The 16,378-nt window shown below is 32.4% G+C and overlaps 1 protein-coding gene across 7 annotated transcripts in view; it reads right to left on the bottom strand.

Moving 5' to 3' along the window:
- LOC129802212 (myeloid zinc finger 1-like) overlaps positions 1-16,378 on the bottom strand; it is a 56,104-nt gene that overhangs the window by 8,261 nt on the left and 31,465 nt on the right. The gene's annotated exons all lie outside the window — the stretch shown is intronic.

Genomic DNA, 16,378 nt, shown 5'->3' with positions numbered 1-16,378 from the left:
TTTTTTCCTCAAACATTGAGAGTTGAGTGCTAAAGGTGTCTTCAGCATCCGAGGGTGGGATTTGTCCCACACTCCTTATGTCTCGGATGGGGGAAAAGTGTTCATTAATTTCATCAGAATTTTCAACTGTTGCTTCAGGAAATTTCCTCCCTGCAAAACTCAAAGAGATGCTGAAATTTTCCACACAACTTTTCCACTCAAAAAGGAAACACTCTCAGTTTCAATTGCTCAGATATTTGCAATTCGTTTTATTTTAAATAGGTGAGAAATATAGGGGCTAGATAAAGTTTTAAATTCAATTAATTTGACAATCGAATATAACAGTGATTTCCGTGATTTTACATGCATCTTATTTTGTTGGCTTTTGTTACGTTTTTTCGGTTTACTTCAAATTCAAACAAATCTGACAGATATTTTTATTACAGTACTGTCTCTGTATATGCACACTCTCTATATGCACAGCTTTTGTGTTGGTTGCATTCAAAATCAATTTGTTTACATTTTAACAAAGTAATAAAGAAAATTATTTTCTTGGTAACTAATTTTTCTTGTTTTTAATTTTCTTAATTTTATTTTTTCTGTCTCATATTATATTTAAAATAACACGGGAAATTCTAGAACAAAAAAAATGATAATTTATTGAAAGAAAGAAAAAAACCGTTGAGAATTTCAAAAAAAGTTGTGCATATTCAGAGAGAGAACTGTCAAAAAAAGTACCCAAACTGTGCATATAGCGAGACAGCACTGTAGTTCCTAAGCAAAAGAATAACAATGTTATTCTAAAAAAATAACAGAAAAGTTTTAAATAACACAATTTTGTTAGTAAATTTGATAATGGTTAATTTCGTATCGTTTTCGGGATGCTATCGTGTTCTCTCGCTATTTTTCATTTACTTCAAATTTGAAGGAGCGTAATGTTTTAAGGCGTCTACACATTGGGAGCAATTTTCTTCAAAAATTGCGTTTTTGACAGAAATTTGACGTTTCCCCCTACAACGCTGCAGGGAATTTCCTTCAAAAAAGCAATTTTTGACAGAAATTGCTCCCAATGTGTAGAGGCCATTATACACAGTAACGACTTAAGCTGAGAGACGACTTAACGTAATGCCCAACGCATAATCACTTTTGTTTTGTAAACATGTTTTTTATATTTCAATAAGAGTGAATGAAACCTAGATCTAGTCATCTCGCTCACTCTCATAGGAAATTTTGAAAACATGTTTACAAACAAAAGTTATTGTGCGCTGGGCATAATTGTAATCAAAATATTGATCACTAGGGGAATTCGGAAAACTTAATCGAAAAGCAGAGTCATATGTATCCGTTACTAAGAACTTCATGGAGCTCCTAGCAATGGCCTTTCGATGCTCACTAGGCTTTAATGTCGTCCTCTTTTCGATTTTAACTAGTGATTCCAACAACGGTTAAACGGTTTCGAAAAACCGGCTAACCGCCCTATTTTGGAGACGGTTTTAAAACCGGTTTTTAGATATGAAACCGGTTTAAAAACGTCTCTTTACAAAAATTTTAAAATTTCTCGCTTAAGTTTATTTCTTGAAAATTCAAGATACACTGCAATGTATTTCCTTGACTTTAGAAGAGAACCTAAAGTGCAAAAGTGTAATCTGTAGTATAGTAGTATGTTAATAATATATGAAGGATAAGTAATGGGATTCCTGTACGTTTCTTCCACTCTTGAAAAGAATTATTTGCTTGAAGGTTATCGAAAATTATCTCAGGACTTCTTCACTTGAAAATATTTAATTTTTTAAACCCTAAATAAATATTTACAAGACTAAAAAATGAATTGTACGTACATTGAGAAAAAAATTTGTAAACAATTTAGTACAATCTTGTAAAATTTTGTTTTATGTAGAAAAGTAACAATATGTTTACCTCTCCCTGTCTTTATAGAGATTTTTATTAAATCTTGCTAATTTTTAACTACATACCTATCTTATTAGACTCAAATTCACTAAGATTGCCACACAAGATTCTTGTAAATTTTTTGTCAAAATCTGGTATTTATTAGTTTCCCAACCAATGGAGTAAAATGCAAAAAAGGTTTCCTTTTATTTTATTTCTTTTTTTTTCAAAATTCCTATGGATTTTTGTCTATGAAATTATTTGTGAATTTTGTATAAATTATAATCATGATTTTAATGATATATAATACCAAAAATTACGCATTGATATGTTTTCTGTAGAGAATGATCTAAAAAAATGACTTTAGAAACCATTCCCAATCGAAAAATCTGAATTTTTTGTTGGAAAAAAAATTGACAATACTTTTAGAAGATTTAAAGAAAAATAGAGAAAAAATTTCGTAACTATCCTTCCAACATTCTTTTTTTTATATTTTTGCGATTATTAGTTTTCTTCCACGATTCAAATTTTCTAAACTTGAGTTTAACAAGATTTAACTAGTCATTAGATTTTAAAACTAAAGAGGAAAACTTTTTCGGTTTGTTCGTTAGAGTATTCTCTATAAAATTCTTTTTTTTTCATTTTCAAAAATCTAAAATAAAATTTTTAAGTATTTCCTCATTAAAGATTACCAAAAATGACAACGTTTATAAACAATTTATTCTAAGAAAAATAAATTGTATGAAAAAATAGTTATTTTTACGGAAATCTACTTTGCATTAGCTTTTTCACGGTACAATATTATTGGAGAAACTCCCAGTAGTTTTCCTGCACTCTGAAATTTTCAGAACTATTTTAAATACAAAAAAAAGTAATAAAATAAATAAGTTCCAAACTAACTGAGAAGAAGAATAAATTTATTTGTTAAATAAACACTCAAATTTTAAGTTCTGAAAAAATGCTCAAAGTTAAATAATCTAAACCTAAATTTGAAACCGGTTTTAAACCGGTTAATCGGTTTCGGAGCCATCCAAAACCGATTAACCGTCTATTCTAAAAACTCGGTTATTTGGAACCACTAATTTTAACACGAAAATTCGTCAAATGACATTGTCACACAGGGTAGATAACTGTACCGCTCATGCTTCACTCGAGTGCCGATGTGCCGATCTTTTTAAAAAATTGTGCCGATTTGTTGATTTCGTGCCGGTATGCCGATTCAGCAGAATTTCCGCAGAACGAGCGAACTGACATTTAAATCTGCCGAGTCTTCGCTAAAGTGGTGCCGGCCGATTTGCCGATTTTTAGCCAAATTGTACAGATCTCTCAATTTTTAGCATCAGATTGGCCAATTTTGCCGATCGTCGCTCAGGTTTCACTCTGAGAGCCACTTATGCACCCCTTACATTGTCATATCGTTACGGAATTCCCCAACAAGTTACGTACAGTGCCCGCTCTGTAATCCGGACGAGTTCTCGACGGTTACATATAAAATAATTTTGAGGTTATGTATGCATGTGTGTTCACCAATGAAAATGAATTTTCTTGTGAAGTTTTTGTTTAATAAATGAAGTATAATAGCATAGAATTCTCTAATTATGCCCTTTTAATCTTTCTTAAAACTTTTATACTAATTCTACAAAAAAAATTTCTAGTATATTTTCGAGACTTTGAACTGTTTTCAAGTGGTTCTGCATAATTGACTTTTCTTTGTTCTGGTTCTTGTTACAACTGTTTGGTGGTTTTAGAACACGGCGAGGACAGGGAAAGATGTTCAAGACAAGAACCAACTAAAAGAAAAGTCGAAAATTTAGAAGAAACTTGATAATTTAGAAATTGAGTTGAGAACAGTCCTGTGCTAAAAAATATCCAGGAGAAAAATGTCCCCTTTTCGTTTTTCATTGGAGTAGCACCATTTAGCAGTAATTTAGTAATTTAGCAGTAATCGTTCAGTTGTGTATTTAATTGAATGTTAAATAGCTGCTTGTACTAAAAATTAGGAACTGTCATTCATTTCGTCCTGTGACAACATAACTGTCATTCATTCAGTTCTAAATTCGTATGTAATTTTTCTAACAGGTTCATAATTCTTAAAGATCAAATAAACGGAATCAATCAAACTGTAAACGAATTGTTCCATTTAATTTTTTCTTTCAAATTGAAATTCATGTTCTCAATTTGAGAAAATTGTTCGTACTAATGTTATTGGATTTTCAAATTTGTCAGTTATTTTGCAGAAAATCTAACAGTTTGTGAAGGATAGGGGAAAGTGCTCTCCCTTCGAACGTTCATGCCTTCTTTAGTTTCTAATTTCTTTAGTTTTTCATAATAGATTTACATTAAATTCTCACGGAATTATCAACAATTGATGATAAGCCAACTAATATTTAATAGAAATGTGTAAGTTTCTCAGGAAAACTGAAAGAAAATTCACATTATTCGAAGGCATGAACGTTCTAAGGGAGAACACTTTCCCCTGTAGAAAATTTTGAAAACCGCCATAAAAACGTGTTCGTATTGTCGTTAAATAATTGATCCATAAAGTATTCTGATCCTAACATATTCTCTGATTGAGTACTAAAATATTTTGTCTTCCATGTGGATTAGGCTCAATTTAATTCGTTCTTCATTCGGCTGACAATCGTGTACTCTCGTTTCCAATGTTTAAATTCAAATGAGTGTAACGGAAATTTAATTTAATTCCTTGTTCTAAAAATGAGATACCAAACCTTCCTTTTTGTCCACAAGCACGCAAGACAATTAGGTGGAAACACCCACTCAATTTAGCGCCAAGAGGGTGAAAAAAAAACAATTGAAAAGACAAAAGTGCAGAAAAGAAGAAAAGTGTGTTAAGTCAGACATGAAAGTGAGGGGAAAAAATGCACGAGACAGTACATTAATTCAATTACAATTATTTGGTGTAAGAAGACAAAAGTCACTGTAATAGAGTAATTATTGTTTTAGTGCCAATGCAACAAAGTGGATTTTGTCTGGGGCATACTCAAAGCTACCTAAAAGGCATGGTGAGGTAGATTGCATTGGAGATGTAGCATAATTTTATGCAATAAAATGACGCTTCTTCTCATTCTTTGGTATCTCGCCCATACCATCCAGGAGAAAGAGCTTGTTTCTTGAGGTGATCTTCTTGGCATCGAAGACATCCTCCGTCTCATTCTTGCCCTTTTGGTGCATCAAAGCACGGCAAATTGCCTTAAAAGTGAGCTGCTAATTGCCAAGAATGTGATTATTGTGTTGCGCTCCAGCGACTTGTTCGTCTCTGAAATGGACGTTTGTCTCTCAATTGTGTCAATTCAATTTGCTTCCGAAGCGCAAGACGACAAAGGAGGACAATAACGCAAAATATACCAAGGGATTGGGGACTTTGTGATCCAAAAGGGGAATTAATATGACCAAGTGGACATTGGCGAGAAACTAATTGAGTGGCGTGTGTACTGTGTAATTGCTGGTAATTGATGTAGCCACCCTCAAGACTTATTTCTCACTTGAGGCTAAAATTAATCATGGGAAATTCCTCAATTCATCTTTTACTGCTCACTCACGAAATATTTAAAGCTGAGATTTAAAGCTGAGACACACACCATATAGCTGAAAAAAGTACAGTAGAATCTCGCTATAGGCCATCGCTCTATAGTCCACAATTTATCGACCGTTGATTTCAAAACACTGATTTTAAGTTAGGTTATGTTTTTTAGTATGCGACATGCATAATTATTTTAATATTTTTGGCAAACTTTATTAAGTAGTTGTGATAATTGTGATCCACAATGAAGAGAGCAAGGACAAGTACCACAATCGCAAAGAAAGTGGAAGCCGTCGAGCAATTTCAATACTAAAAATCGTTGATAATTTTAAAAAATTACATGGACTATAGTGCGACCCAAGTGTCAAATTGGAAACCAAATATGGACTATAGCGAGACTCTACTGTAATATTAAAATAAGTTTAGAATGCTATGCTCCAGTCAATGCATTTTATGCCTCAAGGCCTCTACACATTGGGAGCAATTTTTGTCAAAAATTGCTCATAAACTGCAATGCTGTTTGTAGAAACGTCAAAATTCTGACAAAAATGCTATTTTTGACGAAAATTGTTCCCAATAAGTCTTAACTAATTTATGTTTTAAGAAATTTTATGTGTAAATGAAAACCTGGCATGTTCTACACTGGTGTAAAATCATTAACTATTCTGTATTGTATGGCCAATCAATGGTGTGCGTCTTAGGTAATTGTAAAAATTTTACACGGTCAAGTTCTTCAAATATGAACATTTGGAGGGTAAAAATGACACTTCTCAATCCTAAAATGTTAACATTATTTTCAAAACGTAACGGAATTCATGTGAAATACAATTAATCTAAATTAAGAGAAATAAGCTTAAAGAGTCCAAGAATAATATTTGTTGTTTAATAATTAGAAGTTTTCCGCCCTCAAACATCAACCAACAACCTCAAACATCTTAACGGTCACTGAATTTAAATTCCGTGCATTAATTCATTACAAACTCTATTGCTTTAGATAGAGTAACTATCCAAGAAAACAAATTGGCAACTAGAATTCAAATCAGGAAAGAGGAAAGAGGCTGATTTTAACAAATTCAACGGGATGCCGAATTTTCCGTCCGCAATTTTGAGCAAAAATTTTGCATGACTTTCCGCGGAGCGAGAAAAGAACAACAGAATGTAATTCCATCTCTGTCGGGCTATTTTTACCAAGTAATTGAAGGACTAGAGTAACTAAAGATCCATTCCCGACAGAAATTCGAATATCAATTGCCCAGAAATAAATCATCTAAAATCAGTCAATTTGCGTATGATGTATAATACCATGGTAAAGAATGGGTTAAAAACCTTCTGAAAGTGTCTCGGATAAAAGTCAAAACATTCGGATTAAATAAAAAATCGTTGATTATCGAAAATTTAAATCTATTGAAACAGAATTTCGAATAACATAAATTGAATTTCACTTAAAAGTATTAAAATATGAGAATAATAAAAAAATCTTTCAACAAAACGAACTTAGTCTTTCCGTTTCGTCAGTGTGAATTCTCCACAAATGACTCAAAATCTTTCGAAGACCAATTTCAAAAAGCTTTAAAATTAAATAAATTATTAAAATTTAAGTATTTTTTTTAACTTATATTAATTATAAGTAGTTAATTTCTATGGGAAGTATATGGTTTTATTATTTTATAATGGAATTCTATGATTGTGTGGCATTGTCAAACGTGAGTTCGAAACTCGACAATGCCAATCGAACTTTTTTTTCCATATCACGAGTTCGAAAATCAAAATTATTGATTTTTTACTGAAATCCGTGAAATCCCTTTGCTTAATAATATTACTCAAATAAGTTGCGATATTTTGTGTCTTATGAATTGCCAGAAATCGTACATACAGTGCCCGCTTTCTAATCCGGATCGCCGTTATCCGGACGAGTTCTCGACGGTTACATTTAAAATACCTTTGAGGCTATGTATATACAAGTATGTTCAGCAATGAAAATGAAATATCCTGAGATTTTTTTGTTTAACACATGAAGCATAAAAGAATATACTTCTCTAATTATGTCTTTTTAATCTTCCTTGAAAGTTTTATTCTAATTCTTCAAAAAAAAACTTGTATTACATTTGCGAGACGTTGAACAAAATCAAAAAATCCATCCGGATTACGAAGCGGACATCTGTCATATTGTCTCCCAATCATTCAAATTACAAAGCGGGCACTGTATATGACTTTTGACAACGGCACGTGAGCTTAAATGACAACGTCAGGGGTTCAGAATCGCATTTTCAAAAAGCGTTCCTGATATTCAAACGCTATTAGTCATATGGCATTGTCAGAGTGTTTAGAGGGCCTTGACAGACCGGAGGCTTAGTCGAGAGACGGCTGAGTCTAATTATATTTAAAATAATGTGCTAAAATTACATTTCTATCACTTCCCACTAAGCTCTCTCTCTGCTTGAGTCGTAAGTTTATCAAGGACCTTACAGAATTCCCCTACGGGAAGAACACTTTGATTGAGAAATGAAGATATATGGTGCTATTTCAATGAATAATGAAAAAGGGGAAATCTGGAAAAGATGATAAATGTATGTTCTTATGTATTTCTTCGTTATTGGCCTTTTCGCCTTGGTTGATGTCTCGACTGCTTTCTTCAGCTCTCGTCGTATTCCAAAAACAGTTATGACAGGAACCCACACGAAGGAAAATCGTTAACGCAGAAGCACATTAGAAAATTTTCCTTTGTTAATTTTCCATTGGAATAGCACCATAATTTACCAAATGCCAACTGATACTGACAACTTTTTTCTCCGCGTGAGGGCACTGTTTTGTCTCATGGGTGGCTCCGGAAACTGTTCGAGACCATGTCCACTTATGAGGGGTAGTGTCATAGAAGACCGGAAGTCGCCGTAAACTAACGTATTTTTGATTAAAATGAGCAGTTAAGAAGTTAAGAAGTTTAAAAAGTAGCCAATGTGATTCTGATCTAACCTAAAAATCGTCCTAACCTAGAAATTTCTGTTCTAAAGGCACCGCCTAATTGTGGTGAATTTAGAAAATTCCAACATGATTTTGTACTATAAATCATTTTGGCGGGAAAGCACACAAAAGCTCAGATAAGTCTCTCATGGGCTTTTCCATATCGCTAAGAGTCTTTTAACACGAACAACCACCCTTATCAGCTGCAGTTGATGTATTTTCTCCCTTTGGACTCATTTTCCGTGCATTTTTCCCAATTTCCTCAACAATTTTTGAGCACCAAATCTCAGTCCAAAACAGCCCAGTGAATAAATGAGAGAAGTGATGTTGAATGTGGAAAAAAAGGAGGAAAAAGGCATCATTGAGCATGTGTACATTTGGTTTATAAAAGAAGTAAAGTAATAAATACAAAATTCAAGGCACGAACATCACAAAAAGACGAAGAAATGTGAAAAGAGACAGAGAAAGAGAGTCGATCAATAATTTTCTTGACCTACGATACTTTTGTATATCTTCATACATTTCACACTATATATAACCAACACATAAAATTGTGAATGTGTGTAAATACATAAAAGTTGCTGTGACTCGATGAATTTCACTGATTTAGAACAAAATAGCACTAAAGTTTTAGGAGTTAATGTCGAGCCAAAGAGTATTGAGGAAAAATGTTGGCAAATGTTGCAAATTGCAATTTTTAGTCATCTGAGTTTGAAGAACAAATAAAAACTCAAGAACATTAAAAAAAAATATCCATTAAACGTATTGCAACGAATAAAAGAGCACTATTACATCCAGTACATGGAGAATAATTTAAGGAATTTTTATTGCTTTGACGAGAGCCAAGAGGGGAATGCTTGATATCAGGGTCACTGGGAGAGATAAAGAGAAACAACTTCAGAAGGGTTTTATCAATGAACAACTGAATATTTGATTATTTTATTTGCATCTCCTTAATACTAAATGAATGACGTAAAGTTTTTAGGTCTATGACTGTTGTACTTTATTTGAATCAAGCGGAAAATATTCAATTCTATTTGCATTTTGGGAATTATACAGAGCAACTCAGAACGATGAAGATGTAAATTGAGGAAAAACATTAGATTTTAATTCTAAAATTCAAACTTGTATAGTCAAGTGCGCTAATCCGGGCGCTTCGCTATGTGGATCGTTTATGACTAATCCACTTAAAATAATATTTTTATTTTTATTTCCGTAATATAGTCACCACAGTAACATAATAACATAATACAACTATTCAAGTTTGAGAAAAATCAAAAATAATATTTTTATCCATTTAACAAGTGAGTGTAATCGACTTATTTCAATCTTGTGCCAGCTGGGTTCTTCACTAAAAATTTTCTAGCAGTGATATTTTCGCTAATGACGACGGTTGATTGAAAACATTTATTGCCTTTTTCCTTGTGAAAAAAGTATTTTAAATCCAAAGGTTTAATTAAAAGTGAATTAGCGAAAAGGCGACCCAGTTAGTGCATGCTGACTTATTTCAGTATTATCATTGTTTTATAAATTTTCTTTAATATTTTTGATAATTTTTTTATATTATGTTTCTGAATGAAACAGTGAATAATTCTATGGATTTAGAAGAAGTAAAAAATGATTTCATCAGTCCAAAAACAAGCGTTTAAGTAGCACTCTTCGGAAAACGATCCAGTTACCCCACTTTACTATACTAAATCTGCGAATAAACTTTCAAGTTTTATACAATAAAATGAAGCTTTGAGGTGATAAAAAAATTAATGAAATGTGTTTTGTTTTAGGATTTGTAATTAGAACAAAAATTTCAAATTTGGGAACAGCCAAAAAATTTCAAAAAAAAAGTAATGTTTAGCTGAGACACACAAAACAAAACAACTTTTTTTTATAGTGACTATGCATGATTTTATTTTCACTTGACGGTTTTGAAATTTTTCTTACTTGTCAGGAATAAAATAAATAATGAAATTTATTTCTAAATAAAAACGACTATAGAATTTAACACATGAGACGTTGGTTGTCTGGTGTGTGTCTTAGATAAACAAGTTTTCTTGCTGCCTTTTATGAATCTCCCTAAATGTGTCTTGGCTAAAACAGAAAGTCATGCAGGCTTTCTATTTTAATTCGAAATGCTTTGCACTAAGTAAATATATTGATTTTTGCTATTTTTAAACAAGTCACATGGATCAGGATTTTCTATATTACTCCCTTTCTCGGACACTCATGGATTTTCTACTGCTGTAGTAATAGGTAAGAAAATATTTGAGATATTTAAGTCCCCTCTAGAGGTTTGCTTCTGAGATATTATAATTTCCTCCAAGTGTATCTTGGATAAATGTATCTTGGATTCAGAAATAATGCAGATTCTCCATTTTAATTCGAAATGCTTGTAAATTGGGATGTATTCACAGCGAACAGACTGGGCTTTTCTACATGGTCATTGCTTTTTTACGCCTTCATTTCTTTTTTACGCGTGAAAAAAATATTCAAAAAATTGCGGCACCAAACCAATTTTTGCATCAATTTAATGTTTTTTCCGTTCTCTGAGACAATATTCTTTAAAAAGTAAATGATATTTTAGTAAAATTGGCCAAATATAAATACCTTGAACAAAAAACAAAAAGCAATTGCCCTGTCAATTGCTCTTTTCTTGACAGTTCCATATGACATAGTCCGTTAACATTCTTTATTTAAATTCATTGTTCGAAAATTCATCGATCACCATCAAAATCAGCTGATGCCGCAGGAAAAATCAAAAGAAAGGAATTTTCACTCATAAAACCCTTGTGAAAACTTTTGAAATATATTATTAGTGAAATTAAAGTTTAGTTATGAAATACATGTAAATAATGTGAACTCCATTGTTTTGAACAACTGAAAATATTTCCCGCCTTCGACATTTTACTTACACTAGATGGCGCTGTTCTCAGTGAGTGATCTAATCGAAAGCAATGAAAGTGTCATATTGACTTTTCCATTGCTTCTTTAAAATTCGATGAAAAGAGCGAAAGCCTAGTCTATTTCCAGTGATTAAGGAGTTGTTCTTGTGTCTGATACCTAGCAAAGCAACGAAAAATTAAGATGAAATTGACGGAATACAGAAGTCCAGGCAATCCGAAAATATTTCGAACATCTTCTGTATTTTTCGAACTATCTTTATTTAAATCGGTTCTTGATATTTTGAGATTCCAGATCTAAAGCACCTATCAGTATCGTACGTCTTATTCAACTCTCTATTTCCTATTTTGGGCAATCTGTTTTATTTTGAGATTATTTGCTGAATTCTTGTAAGTCTGATCAGTCGCCTACAGACGGATGCATCTTTTGGAGCAGATTGCGTGCCTGTCAGTCTCGGTAATTTTTTTTCCGCCAAAAATGTGTGATTTCCCTCGCGTTTTTTCCCGCGCAAACAGTCACAATCAAAAGATTTTTGTATGGAAAGCACGATGGTGTGTGTTTTGCAAACTTTTAGCACTTAACAAGAGTCCGCCACCATATAAATTGACTACCTTGAACTTATAGCCGCGACATTCTCTGGCGCGGCCACGAGACAACATGGTCAGAGTCGAAATTGGGAGTTGAGGAATACTTATTCCTTTTATATTTATCTTCGAGGGGATTTCTTTTTGCCTTCCTTTCTTCAGAAACTGCATCTGCCCTCACCGCGGGCAAACAAAATGCGAAGTTGGTGGATGAAGAAAGAATTTTATTTCCTTCATCAATCTTCAGTTATCCTTCAACTCGTTCATTTTCTCTATCTCCTCATCCTCTCTCTTTTGCCTTGAAACTGTTCAACTCATCGTGAAACACAAAGGAGAATTCGATAAGAACGTGCAAATAATGTCCGATTCATTGCATTTCACAAAAATAAAGTATCACAGTGAGAGCAATAAAATTCAAGAAGAAATGCTAAAGGAAAGTGTAAGAAGTTTAGTACTGTAAATTATGTATGATTTCCATGTAATTTATACAATTCTCTACATCTTAATTCTAATAAAAAAAAGCTTTGAGGTTAATAACTTCGAATCCTCTGTAATTTTTATTTAGAGGAAATAAATGAAATGAAAATTTTGGGAGAAAATTGTATCATTCATATGGGGTTACTTTAAAAAGTAAGGTTATTTTGGGATGACATAACCTTATAGAAAAGTGTCAAATTTTAAATTTTTCATTACAAAGTAAATTGTAATATTCAGAAAAAGCGGCAACGGGTATTTGAAAAATTTCCTGACAGTCTTCAATTGTCACTTGGGTTTAAGGTTATGACAAAAAATCAATAAAGTAGAGACATATAAGGAAAATTATGAATTATAGTGAGCAACAAAGCTTCATAATTAAGACCAAATATATTAAATCAGGGCTGTGCAAGAACCGTTTGAAACCGAATAAACGTCGAAACACGTTTGTTCAGGTAGCGTTTTGACGATTGATGTACAAGTTTCATTTGACATTTGTTCGGTTTCAAATGTTTCTTGCACACCTCTGTATTAAATCATTCTATTTATGTTACAAATATATTTTTTTAAAGGAACCTAGATAGACTTGTAGTTAGGCAAAAAATTCTAGACTTTCTACCAATTTCTTTTCTACATAACCTCACTTGTTTATTTTTTTCGTTTGATGAAAATTTGTCAGTATAGTAATAAGAAAATGGTAATAAGAGAAATGTAATTCTTAGTAAAAGTACTAAAAGTTGTGTTGAAAATAAAGGTGAAAGAAATAGCATAACCTAGTCTTTTATTTTTTTTTAAATAACTAGACGTTCTAAGTATCTTATTATAAATTAGATTCTCAGTAAATTTCAGCAATTGGAAAATAAGTATTAGGATTTAATTTATTTTAAATTTATAAATAATTTTAAAATCTTTCTTACATATTATAAAATCAAGTGAAGTTGAAAATATAGGTTATGTTGAAAAATGACGTTCTAGTCACGACTTCATTGCATAAAACTGTAAATATCCATCAGATATTGTTTTTATTGCCATAATTAAATTATAATATGGTAGATTTTGAGGTTATGGTAAGACTAGAAACCTTACAACTTCAACTTTTAGAAGTGTAAATAGGTTAGTGAAGACATACACCCCACAATCAAGAATTTTCCACAGAAAATCACTTATACAAAACTCTCAATAACTGTGAAATATTGCATCTTAAAGAACTAATACTAAAGTAAACTCCATGAAGAAGTAATTTACTGTCTATTAACAAAACTGCACAGCAAAAAGAATGCAAGATAGACGAAAACACCTAGAGACTGGTAGAATAGTCTTAAGAAAAGACGAAGAATTGAGTATAAATTCATATTCACTATTCATTAGCACCGATGAGTGAGGAGCATTTCACATGCAGGTTCAAATTGATACAAAAGATTCACTCCTGGAATAATATTTTATAGATCCACGCTTGGATGATTTGTGGGAATCATTCTCTAATACTCTTATTGCTCATTTGTGTCCGTCTGGCAATTCTGAGGCCCAGACATACCACAGAGGACAACAAAAAGTTATTCCCTCTTGTCCCACCGAATGTTCATTTTCATATCATTCAACCGTAAATTAGTCGATTGTTGCCACCTCCTTCAGCAACTAGTGAATCCGATATGCCACTATTGTTTAACATATTTTATGTATACCAGACTGAATTCTGAGAAGTTGGGTAGGAACTATGATTTAGTCGCTTAAATGGTAGAAAAAGGTCTTTTATCTTGCTTTTTTTTATTTCCGTTGAATTTTGAATTAAATAGGTCATACTGTCAGTATGACGTTTTCTTGAACTTTTTCGAATATTAACGAATTTTTAACGATTGCTATGTCCTACAATCTTATACATTTGTTATTTGTATTTGCCATTCTGTCAATCTGACGTATATTTGAAGCTACTGGAACGGTACTTATCCAACATGAAGTTAGGCAATGAAATATCAAGTTGAAATTGAGAGTATTCATTTTAAAATTCGGAAAGTGGGTTTGGTCTGTCAATCTGACGAGTTTCCAGACATAACGAAAGTATCCAATTAGTAGCGATTCCACATTATGTAAAAATTAGGTCCTTTCTTTTCATTCTCGAAAGTTTTCTAAAATTTGGAAAATGAGTTTTCTTGTCAATCTCACATATTTCCGGATATAACGATAATGTTCGACTGGTAACGTATCAACTTGAAGTTAGTCAAAGACACATCAGATATCGATTCCTACAGAAATACAGTCATGGTCTTCAAATATGAACATTTAAGGGGTATAGATGACATTTCTCAATTGTAAATGTCAATTAAAAAATGGACATATTTGAAACATTTTCGAAAACGTAACGGAATTTATGTGAAATGCACTTACCCTTGTTTATGGTTAAGGAAACGGATGGCTCCGTTCAGTAATAAACCTTTCGAAGTGACAAAGCCACTCCTAAGCCAGGCCAAACATTTTCGAAAATCTACCTGAAGCCTAAAGTGCAAGTTCAAGTAGTCGCCGCTTTAGCGCCGAATGTGTTGCCATTTCGAATTTCGGTATTCTTGACACTTCAATCGTCAACAATGTCAACAACAGTTTGATGCAAAAATGAATTTTTGTGTAGTTCTGTAGTGGTTCAGGATGGCAGAACGTTTGGATTACAATTTCAGTAAAATAAATGTCCTTCACATGAACTTGTTCGCTTTTGTCTAACTCGCCGGTTTAAACGTTCGAACTTCCAACGGGTTTTTAGGTAAGTCCTCTCTGATATACCTTCGAATCGGTACAGAAAAATCTCAACCGGAGAGAGCTCTAAAATCGGGAAGGTTATTACTGAACGAGAGGAATTTGTCGAGGAAGTTAATACGATAATATTGAAAAAGCACTTGAGAAAAAAGGTTCTAAATAAGACTCCACGCAAAATTGTTTTACACAACCTCAAGTTTGACATTTTGAATAGAATTGTCGTTAAAATATTTAAAAAATGTAACAGTTCGATTTGATTCAAGAATGACTTTCAGATCCTTTCTGTATCATTTGGCTTTTAATTGAATTTGAAATTAGAGTCATTCCTGTCAATGTGACATACTTTCGAATCTTAACGAAAATATTCAAACAGTAACAGTAACTGCAGAATTAGGAGTTAGTTCGGAGCATTTCTTCAAGAAGAACTTTCAGATCCTTTCTGTATCATTTGGCTTTTAATTGAATTTTAAATTAGAGTCATTCCTGTCAATGTGACATACTTTCGAATCTTAACGAAAATACCTAAACAGTAACAGTAACTACAGAATTAGGAGTTAGTTCGGAACATTTCTTCAAGAAGGACTTTCAGATCCTTTCTGTATCATTTGGCTTTTAATTGAATTTTAAATTAGAGTCAGTCCTGTCAATGTGTCATACTTTCAAAGCTTAACGAAAATATTCAAACAGTAGCTGTAACTGCAGAATTAGGAGGTAGTTCGGAAGATTTCTTCTTCTTCTTAAATTTACTTTCAAATTTAAATAATCTTTCCTGTCAATCTGACATACTTTGAAATAACGATCATATTCGAATTCTCGCAATTTCAAACGAAACAACACAATAAAATTCTGATCTAAAATTGATGAATAGTTCAGAAGAGTAAATTTTAATTAAATATAGAACTTTTATTTAGATGAGATTTTCATTGCACTCAAGAGGTTTTCCTCAGTTCACAATTAACCATTTATTGCATCATTAAAGTGTGTTCCATTTAGCAGTCTTTTGGCGAAAAGAGCTTATTAGATTTTGTCCACAAGGCGAGAAAGTGAATTAATTTGTGTGCAAGGCGACAAAATGGAAAAGTCACAGTACAAGAGAAAATTCTCTTACAAAAGAATTTCTTTGAAATTGTGGCGAAATGCCAAGAAAATTGCAAGCAATATTCGTACATTATGCTGCAAAATTTGCGTTAAAATTCATTTGAATTCCCTTCTTGTAGTGAAATGTAGAAAATAAGAGAAGCAAACCTGTCAGGATTTTCCGAAAACATGTGACTCTGCCATGAATAAAGAAGTTTTGAATTTTATTTATACGTTATGA

Source organism: Phlebotomus papatasi, chromosome 2 (assembly GCF_024763615.1).
Source record: "Phlebotomus papatasi isolate M1 chromosome 2, Ppap_2.1, whole genome shotgun sequence".
In the NCBI taxonomy this organism is placed as follows: Eukaryota; Metazoa; Arthropoda; class Insecta; order Diptera; family Psychodidae; genus Phlebotomus; species Phlebotomus papatasi.
This window is presented reverse-complemented; position numbering and strand designations above follow the sequence as displayed.